Consider the following 9,661-nt stretch of genomic DNA (forward strand, 5'->3'; position numbering starts at 1 on the left):
GCTCAAGAGGTAGAGTGCTTGCCTAGTACATGTGAGGCACTGGGTTCGATCCTCAGCACTATATAAAGTAAAATAAAGACATTGTGTTCACCTTTAACTGAAAAATAAATATAAAAAAAAAAAAAAGCCAACCTAGGCCTTCTGGTCTTAGAATCCCAAAGAACAAAACTTCTTTTAAATATTAACTATTCAAAGTTAAAAAGGATTCAAAGGTGGACAGCAACACAAGATATTTCTTAACCTCCAAAGAACTAAAGTGCATTTGGAAACCTCCCCTCTGGAGGGTCAGACCTGTAATCATTTGGGGAAAAAGCATTCAATTCAGTTCTCCTGGGGCAAACACTGTGCTGGATTGACCTTCACCCATGGACTCCCAGATTCTACTTCAGCACAACAACTTGTTGCCATTTTGCCCACACAAACCATCTATTTTCTAAGATAATAATTCTGAACCACTTACTTCCTAGTCTGGGTGAGAGCCGCAATGTGCCCCCACACTCTAGCAGTCTGCTCCTGCTCTCATCACCCTCCCACCTGGAGTTTTCTAGCTTGTTCTTATTACCATGTAGGATTAAATACCCACTCACACCCTTCCAGCAGTATTAGTATTAGTACATATCCCTTTTAGACCTACACTATCTCCTTGAGTCCTAAATAAGCTTTTTTTCTGAAATATGAAAAAGGTCTGAATTTTTTATTCAAATGGGGTTCAAGATTTTTAGTCTAATTTCAGCCAAATCTTTATATCCTGGGGCATTTTTTTAATAGCTTTTATTTTTTTAACGTTAATATGTGCATTAGAGAAAAAATAAAAATACAACCAAGAACAAAGTCACCCAGTCAACAAGCAGCTTAGCTGGACATGTCCCTTTTATTGTATACATACATACACAACATCCCCCGCCTTTTTTTTTGCTTTTTTAAAAATTAATTAATTTATTTTATTTAGGTATATGTGACAGCAGAATGCATTTTTATTCATTGTACACAACTATAGTACAACTTTACAATTCTATGGTTGTGTACCACAACATCCCATTTTGTGTGATTGAGATCGTAGTGTGTATCATGCTTTCCCACACATCATGATATTCACCAATTCAAAATCCCAAAGCTACAGGAGTATTTTTGATAACCAAAAACACACTACACCAACTCAATCTATTATCCTTTCTTGGGGACTATCCTGGGGCATTCTTAATTACAGTAAGAGATAGGTCCTGAAACTATATACTTTTTAAGATGTAGAGTGGAAAACTCATTTTTAGTTAATACTATATTTAGGTAACATAGTATCTGTACCTAAGATCTGAGGGTTGGCTGAAAAACATACTTTTTATGGTAATAAAATGTAAAATTCATCATTTTAACCATTTTTAAGTATAGAGTTGGTGGCATTAAGTACATTCACATTGTTATATAGTCAATATAACACCATCACCCATCTCCAGAACTTTCTTTGCCCAAGCTGAAACTATACCCACTAAACCTTAACTACCCTTTCCCTCCTCTCCCCTGACAACCACCATTCAGTCTCCATGAAATCTGATTATCCTAGGTACTTCACAGCAGTGGAATCATCTGGGATTTTGTGTCCAACTTACTTCACTTTGCATAACGTCTTCAAGATTTGCCCATATATGTATCAGAATTTCCTTCCTTTTCAAGGCTGAAATAATATTCCACTGTATGCATTTACCATGTTTTGTTTATCCATTCATTTCTTGTGCGGCATGTGGGTTGGTTTTACTTTTTGGCTATTGTGAGTGCACATACCAGTTCAAGTCTTTGTTTTGTAGTTCTTTAGGGTATATACCCAAAGTGGAATTGCTAGATCATATGTTTGATTCTAAATAAGCTTTTGATATCTGAACGCTCTATTTCACAGCTATCAGCCTACATTGAATTAATTCATTTAACAAATATTTACTGAGTTGCTCCTACGTCCCATGTACAGTTATGTGCTAAGAATACAGAAGTTAATCAAACAGTCCCTGCTCGATGGGAAATAGATCATAAAGAAGAAAACAAAAAATACACAAAATAGTTACAGATAGTGATGATACTTATAAGGACAACAAATGGGCGTGAACAACTTTAAGTATTAACAGACTAAAACACTGAGAAGATAACAAAGACTTGCTGTGCCATAGAAAGTGCTGAGATGAAATTAGAACAGTGAAAAGGAGCCAAGCATATGAGATTTGAGGTAAGAGCAATACAGGCAGAGCAAATGCTTAGTGTAAAGCCCTAAGACAGGAAGAAGTAGGACTTGCTAAGGATCAGTATGTCAGACCTTTAGGTTAGTAATCAGGGTCCTGTGACCGAAGCCTGAGGAACAAAGTAGTGTCCACAGAAAATTAGATTCAAAGGCCTAAGGACCAGAGCAAGAACAGGAAAACAGATTTTTACCTTGATGTTATGTATTTTCAGCTTAAATGGTCTCAAACCATTTCCTAAAAACTTTGGTCTCAAGCTACTGCCCAATCCATTTGTGAAATCTTAAACTAACAACTAGTAAAACCCAGGGGGATGTGTCACAAGTTGGACACCTGGATTTAGCAGTGAAGGGCCACACATGAGGAGATGTCTGCTGAAGCTCACTACAAGAAAGGCCGTAGTAATGGCACAGATTCTGGGTTCAGATCCTACTCTGCCATGTCTTAATAAGCACCCTCAGTAACTGATACCTGTGTCTTAGTATTTTCACATCTAACACAAGGATAATGATGCTCAGAAGCTGGTTGTGAGTTAAATGAAACATCAGGCAAAAGGCAATCTGAACAATGCCAGGCACAGAGTAAATACTCAAAAACCATCAGTGATTATTGATATTAAAAAATCCTGGGAGCCGGGCCTGGTGGCGCACACCTGTAAACCCAAAGCTCAGGAAGTTGAGCCAGGAGGATCATGACTTCAAAGCCAGCCTCAGCAAAAAAGCAAGGCACTAAGCAACTCAGTGAGACCTTGTCTCTAAATACAAAATAGGGCTGGGGATGTGGCTCAGTGGTTGAATACCCCTCAGATCAATCCTGGGTTAACCCCCGTCCCCCCAAAACTGGGGATTTTAGGATCTTCTTAATTACCATTACCAGTGTAACATCTGCTGAGCACCCCAGTCTAATATGGCTCACGCCAGCTGCACTGCCATTCATTGTGTGCCATGATCCTCACAACCCCAGGGAAAAAGACCTAGTAAGTGAAGACACTTATAAAGAGACGAGTCTTCCTTATGCCTCTGAATCTTACCTGGAATGTTGCCACACAAGAGTATCCAGCCAGGGATTAGCTGAAGGAACTAACTTCCTTGTTGAACAACTAGACTGGAGAGTGAATCTGAGCAGAGAGTAACAAGAGGTGTGCAGAAAGTTTAAAGAAAGATAAGGACACAGTGTGCATCAAGAAAATAAGAAGCAGAAGTCATCAGGACAGTGAAGATATTTAGCAAAGAAATCTAAGAGGGGAAAAAAATAAAAGTTAGTTTAGTGATAAATTTTTAGTATAATTTTTGCCACTGACATAAAAGCGAATTCTCTAAATAATGATACGTGGGTGTGTTTAAGGGAAGAAAGCTTAGAATTTCCAGGCTCTGATCTGTCTTCAGAACCCCACACTGGGGCCACAAGGAGTACTGCTGGCCTGTTCCTGAGTCATAACATTTTATGTCTAGGGTTCTAGGGCAGGCATGCAAAGTTGTTTTCTCTATATTGCAGACTAAAGCCCTAGATTCATTTCTTCCCAGGAAAACAAACAAAAAACCCAAACAAAGCCAAGAAACAAAAAACAACTTCTGTCTGCGTCACACACAGATCTTGTGTTCTCTGCTTTCCAGAGAACACCAAGGGTCAGAGAGCTAACTTGTCTAAAGTCATATAATCAGAAGAGTCAGAACCATAACTCTGGCTTATCTTTAGTTCCAAAGTCTTTTCCCAGAGCACTGCACTAGATAAAAACACAATCACCCACAAGTCCTTACAAGTCCCCTCAAGTAAGAAATTCAAAATCTGATTCCATAACTAGTATTTCCGGTCCAGTAAACTGCCTGACTGAAGTCTCCAAGTGTGCTAGCTTCAGTCGACCAAGGGTCAGTCACTTAACTGTCAGAACCCCGAAGTACAGGCACGGGGCCAAGAATCCTACAGTGCAATGCCTATCTCTTAGCTAGAACAGAGGGTGGCAGACTGCAGGCAACAGGGATCTGGGAGCACGCCCAAAGTGGACAGCAGTGAGGAACGCAGCTTTGAAAAACCAATCCGGGCTCCATTCTGGGTTCTGCCATTTTGCCCAGCTCCTCTCCCCCAGACTCACCCTCCTCATCCGCAAAATGGGGAAACGCCACTACCACTGACTTGCAGTGAGGACGAGGTAAGGAGTTATCTTCAAAACGAGAGCACTGGGGCTGGGGTTGTGGCTCAGCGGTGAAGCACTCGCCTAGCACGTGCGAGGCCCTGGGTTCGATCCTCAGCACCACATAAAAATAAATAATTAAAATAACGATATTGTGTCCAACTATAACTAAAAAACAAAATATTAAAGAAAAAAACCCGACAGTACTCGCATAAGAAAAGCGCTCAGCACTGGGCGGTTAATTATGCCCACAATAAGCCTTCGTAACGCTACTGGCCACCATCCGCGCTACACCCAGGTGCCCAGGACCCAGAACTGCGGCTGACGGCCTTCGGACCCCTCCGCCTAGGCGCCAACCTGCAGCTCTCTCGGTTATTTCGGTTTCCCAGAGGCTGGGAAAGCGCGCGGCGGGAAAGCTGGGTAGCACAGCGCCGGGGCGCCGAGGCCCTAGGACCCGAGGGTGCCCACCTACCAGAACGCAGCCCAGCACGTGTATGGCTACGCCTCAGTCCCACGCCGCCGCCGCGGATCGCACCACAACTGGACACCCACCTACCTGCGCTCAGCCGCGGGCCAGCCGCGTGATCCGCGGCGTCCGCTCTCAACCCGAACTTGGCGCGCAGAGACTGAGTGCCCCGCCCCCGTCAGGCCCCGCCCCGCCCCCGCCCCAGGGGGCGCCAAATCAGAGCCAGCGCCCCCTCCTCCCCGACGCTATTGGCTGCACTGAAGCGATGGGCGGGGCCAGATCCTCCGGCTTGGCTAGCAGCCTCTGGTTGCAGCTGCTCACTTTGGGGCGGGGAGTCTGAGGACCTTCAGCCTTCGGTTGCTGGCTGCTGGGGAGGCAGCGGGGATTTACAGCGAAGATCCTGCCACAGTCCCCCTGGCGGGCCTGCTAGGGTTTAGGAGTTATGGGTGAATTTTGTTACTTATATTTAACTTTTTCAGTCAGTGAAGTGCTCATTTAAGCAGGTCAAACGTGGTTCCAACCGACACACTAAGAGTGGGGTCCTAGACCAGGCACTGCCTTTGGCAGGGCTTTGGAAGGATTAACAGACTAAAACACTGAGAAGATAACAAAGACTCAATAAATATTCGATCTTGTTAAGAATAATTGCTTGCTGGGCGCGGTGGCGCTTGCCTATAATCCCAGCGGTTGGAGAGACTCAGGCAGGAGGATCTCGGTTCAAAGCCAGCCTCAGCAAAAGCGAGGCGCTAAGCAATTCAGTGAGACCCTGTCTCTAAATAAAATACAAAATAGGGCTGAGGATGTGGCTCAGTGGTTGAGTGCCCCTGAGTTCAATCCCCGGTATCCCACCCCCACCCCCACCCCCAGCAAAAAATGGGAAAGTCCAATGAATAATTTAAGCTCCTACTTTAAGAAACTAGGGGAAAAAAATCAGTAAACCGAGAGCAAGGAAAAACAAGGAAATAATAAAACAAGTAAAAACAGAAATCAATGAGCTTGAAAACAGAAGAACAATAGAGGAATACCAATAAATCCCAAAGCAAGTTAGCCGAAAAGTCAAAACTGGAAAACTTTTTGGAAAGATTGACAAAGGCGGACATTGGGGAGATAAGAGAAAAAGCAGATTACAGACATCAGGAGTGAAATAGGAAATATCCCTACAAATCCTGCAAATATGAAAGAATAACAAAGGGCAACTCTACACACGTATTTGAAAACTGACATGAAGTGAATCTGTTCTCCCACAAAGCACACATTATCACAACCTCACTCAATATTAAGTAGGCAGTTCTTGACAAACCCGATAATTATTAAAGAAACTAAATCCAGAATTTGAAAACTCCAGGAGGAGAAATCTCCAGGTCCAGATGGTTTTAAGGGAGTTTTTAAATAAACACTTGAAGAAGAATCAACACGTATTCTATATCAATGTCTACATAATAAGCCTTCATAACGCTTACTGGCCACCACTTTTTTCTCATCAAGAAAAATTGGAATTTTTTCATACTCTTTTTATGGGGCCCATATTACCTTGATAACAAAAGTAGATAAAGATAGTACCAAGATTATAAAAAGAAACCTATAGCCAAATATTCTTAGCTGAATATTAGCATATTGAACATATCAAAAGGGACTGGGATGTGGCTCAGTGGTAGAGGCATGCTCAGCATGTGTGAGGCCCTTGATTGAATTCTCACACCAAAATAATAATAGTGCATCAGTATATAAACAGAACTGTACGCCATGACAAAATGGAGTTAATTCTATAGATGGAAGATTGATTCAGTATGTGAAAACCAATTGATGTAATCCAATACAATTGATGTCATTAGTAGGCTAAATAAAGAGTTACATTTTATGCCAGTTGATGCAGCTATAAAACATTGATGACAGAAGTCAAGTATCTATGGGCATAGTGGCACATCCCTATAATTCCAGCTACTGAGGAGGCTGAGACAGGAGGATCCTAATTTCATGGCCAACCTGGGCAACTTTGTGAAACTATTTCAAAATAAAAAAGTAAAAAAGGTTTGAGGAGATAGCTCAGTGGTAGAGTGCTTACCTAGCATGTGTGACATTAAGAGAGAGAGAAAGAAACAAAAACATTCAAATAAATGAAGAGACATACCATATTAATGGATCGAAAGACTCAACATAGTAAAGATGATAATTCATCCTAAATGCATACACAGATTTAACACAATACTTATCAAAATTCTTAGTAATATTGTTGTAGATATAGAAAAAATTATTTGAAAATTAAGAAAGGTAGAGGAATTGGAAGAGCTAAGAGAATATTGAAAACAGAAGAATAAAGTGGAAAGAACCACCCTGTTCAATTTTATAAATTCTTATATAGCTCAGAATGGATACACAGATCAATGGAACCGAATAGAGAACACAGGAATAAACATACACAAATACAATAATTTTTTTTTTTAGTTTTAGGTGGACACAATATCTTTATTTTATTTTTATGTGGTGCTGAGGATCGAACCCACTCATGCTAGATGAGCAATCTACCACTGAGCCACAACCCCAGGCCCCAATAAAATGATTTTTGACAAAGATGGAAATCAATGGAGGAATGATGATCTTTTCAACAAACAGAGTAATTGGGTATTCATAGGCAAAAAGTGAATTTTTACTTAAACTTCACAATGACATGAAAATTAAAGCACGGACTTAAGTATATTTTTTTTAATAAAACTTTTTGAAGAAAAGATTGGAGAAAATACCAGGATCTAGTGTTAAGTGTTTTTAAACATGACAATAGAAGTACAATCCTTAAAAGAAAAAACAGAACAAAATGAAACAACAACACATTGTACTTTTTCAAAATTAAAGGTTATGCTCTACAGAGACACAGTTAAGAGTTATGAAAAGATTAGCTACAGGGGCTCAAGGTGTGGCTCAGTATAATCACCAGTACAAACAAAAATAAATACATAGACAAATAAGTTACAGATCAGGAGAATTATTTGCAAACCACATATCTGACAAAAGACTCACATCCAGAATACATAAAGCACTCTCAAAATTCAACAGTAAATCCAGGTGTGGTGATGCACACCTGTAATCTCAGCTACTCAGCCGTTTGAGGCAGGAGGATCACAACTTTGAGGCCAGCCTGGGCAACTTAGCAAGACCTTGTGTCAAAGTAAAAAAATAAAAAGGGGTAGGGATTTAGCTTAATGGTAAAGCACCCTGATTCAATCCCCAGTACTGGGAGGCCACACTTGTGAAACATCTGGACTGCTGTTCTAGGATTTTATTTCTGGTGTGTTTACTGCACAGCTGTTTGAAATGTTTAATAAAGCTTTATAAACTTTAAGAAAGTAAGATAGCAAAGCTGGGCATGGTGGCATGTGTTTGTAGTTTCAGCTGTCAATCACGTTGAGACAGGACGATCTCTTCAGCCAGGAGTTCAGGGCTAGCTTGAGTAACATAGCAAGACCCAGTTTCTTGATAAATAAATGACGAAATAAATAGGAAGATAGCAAAGTCCAATTACTCAATAAATGGTATTGACAATGTCCTGTGTCTAATCAAATTAGTCGACACGCAGAGGAGGAGAGTGACCCGTAACTAAGAAAAAATATTAGTGAATAGAAAGAGATGCAAAAATGACAGAAGTGGCAGGCGAAGGTATTTAGATGTTTAACAGTGTTTTCAACTGTAATTATGTAGAGGAAAGCATGGCAAGAAGAGAGCTCGATTAAATAAAAGGAAGTTTCTTCAGAAAAATTAACAAAAATTGATGAACTGTGATTTTCACTTATATCATCCTACTAATCTATGATGCTGAACATCTTTCCATATATTTATTTGCCATCTGTATATCTTCTTTGGAGAATATCTGTTCAGATCTTTTGCCCATTATAATAAAACAGCCTTATTGGGGTACCACTGATATATATATATATATATATATATATATATATATATATATATATATATATATATATATATATATATAAACTATATACATTTAAAGTATAAAATTTGTTGATTAGCAAACCATTCTGTTTGCAACTTAATTCCCCTTTGCATGATTCTCAGGTCCCAGGGATTAGGACGTGGATATCATTGGGAAGGCCATTTATTTTTTGTCTGTGTGTGTATCTGTGTGTGTGTGTATGTGTGTGTAGCTTAGTGGTAGAACACATGCCTAGCATGTTTGAGGCCCTGAGTTCCATCCTCAGTACTGCAAATAAACAAACAACCAAACAAGCTCTTGGAGACACTGTCCTATACTTATTGTCTTGATAAGGGATCCCTGGTGTCATATTTTATGAAATGGAGGTTTGTGTCCTTAAATAGCTTTCCTTGGTCTGGATGGGTTAAAAATGTCTGATGGGGTTGGGGTATAACTTGGTAGCAGAGCACTTGTCTAGCATGCACCAGGCCCACAGTTCAATCTTCAGTACTGCAAAATAAAAACATACATTCATAAATAATAATACATTCATACATATCCCACATGAATCAAGACAGAGGAAAGCTCTGAAGCATTTAGTCGACAAACTGATTGAAACCTAATTTTGGAGCCAATATCCTCTATTACATGGGTAAATCCATTTCTTCTGCCATCCTTGTGGCTCGCTGTGAGTGAGTGTGTGTGTGTGTGTGTGTGTGTGTGTGTGGTAAATCCATTTCCTCTGCCATCCTTGTGGCTCACTGTGAGTGTGTGTGTGTGTGTGTGGGGGGGGAATACTGGGAATTGAAACCAGGAGCGCTCTACCACTGAGCTACATCTCCAGACTTTCTTTTTTTTTTTTTTGAGACAGGGTCTTACTAAGTTGCTGAGGCTGACTTCACACTTGCAATCCTCCTGTCTCAGCTTCC

The 9,661-nt window shown here is 40.5% G+C and overlaps 1 protein-coding gene across 3 annotated transcripts in view; it reads right to left on the minus strand.

Moving 5' to 3' along the window:
• The window catches only part of Shmt1 (serine hydroxymethyltransferase 1), a 29,111-nt gene extending 24,124 nt beyond the window's left edge, over positions 1-4,987 (minus strand). Inside the window, exons 1-2 of one of the 3 annotated variants that reach the window (XM_046456664.2) lie at positions 4,820-4,957; positions 3,250-3,454 (exon numbers count right to left, since the gene is read on the minus strand). The gene's annotated coding sequence lies outside the window, so the exon portion shown is untranslated. Of the gene's footprint in view, positions 1-3,249; positions 3,455-4,819 lie in introns of all 3 variants that reach the window. The other 2 variants (XM_046456665.2, XM_046456663.2) reach the window with 2 other exon arrangements.
• Between the last annotated feature and the right edge of the window lie 4,674 nt (positions 4,988-9,661).

This window comes from Marmota monax, unplaced genomic scaffold (genome assembly GCF_021218885.2).
Source record: "Marmota monax isolate L192 unplaced genomic scaffold, Marmota_monax_Labrador192_F-V1.1 WCK01_AAM20220418_F8-fsc00501, whole genome shotgun sequence".
In the NCBI taxonomy this organism is placed as follows: domain Eukaryota; kingdom Metazoa; phylum Chordata; class Mammalia; order Rodentia; family Sciuridae; genus Marmota; species Marmota monax.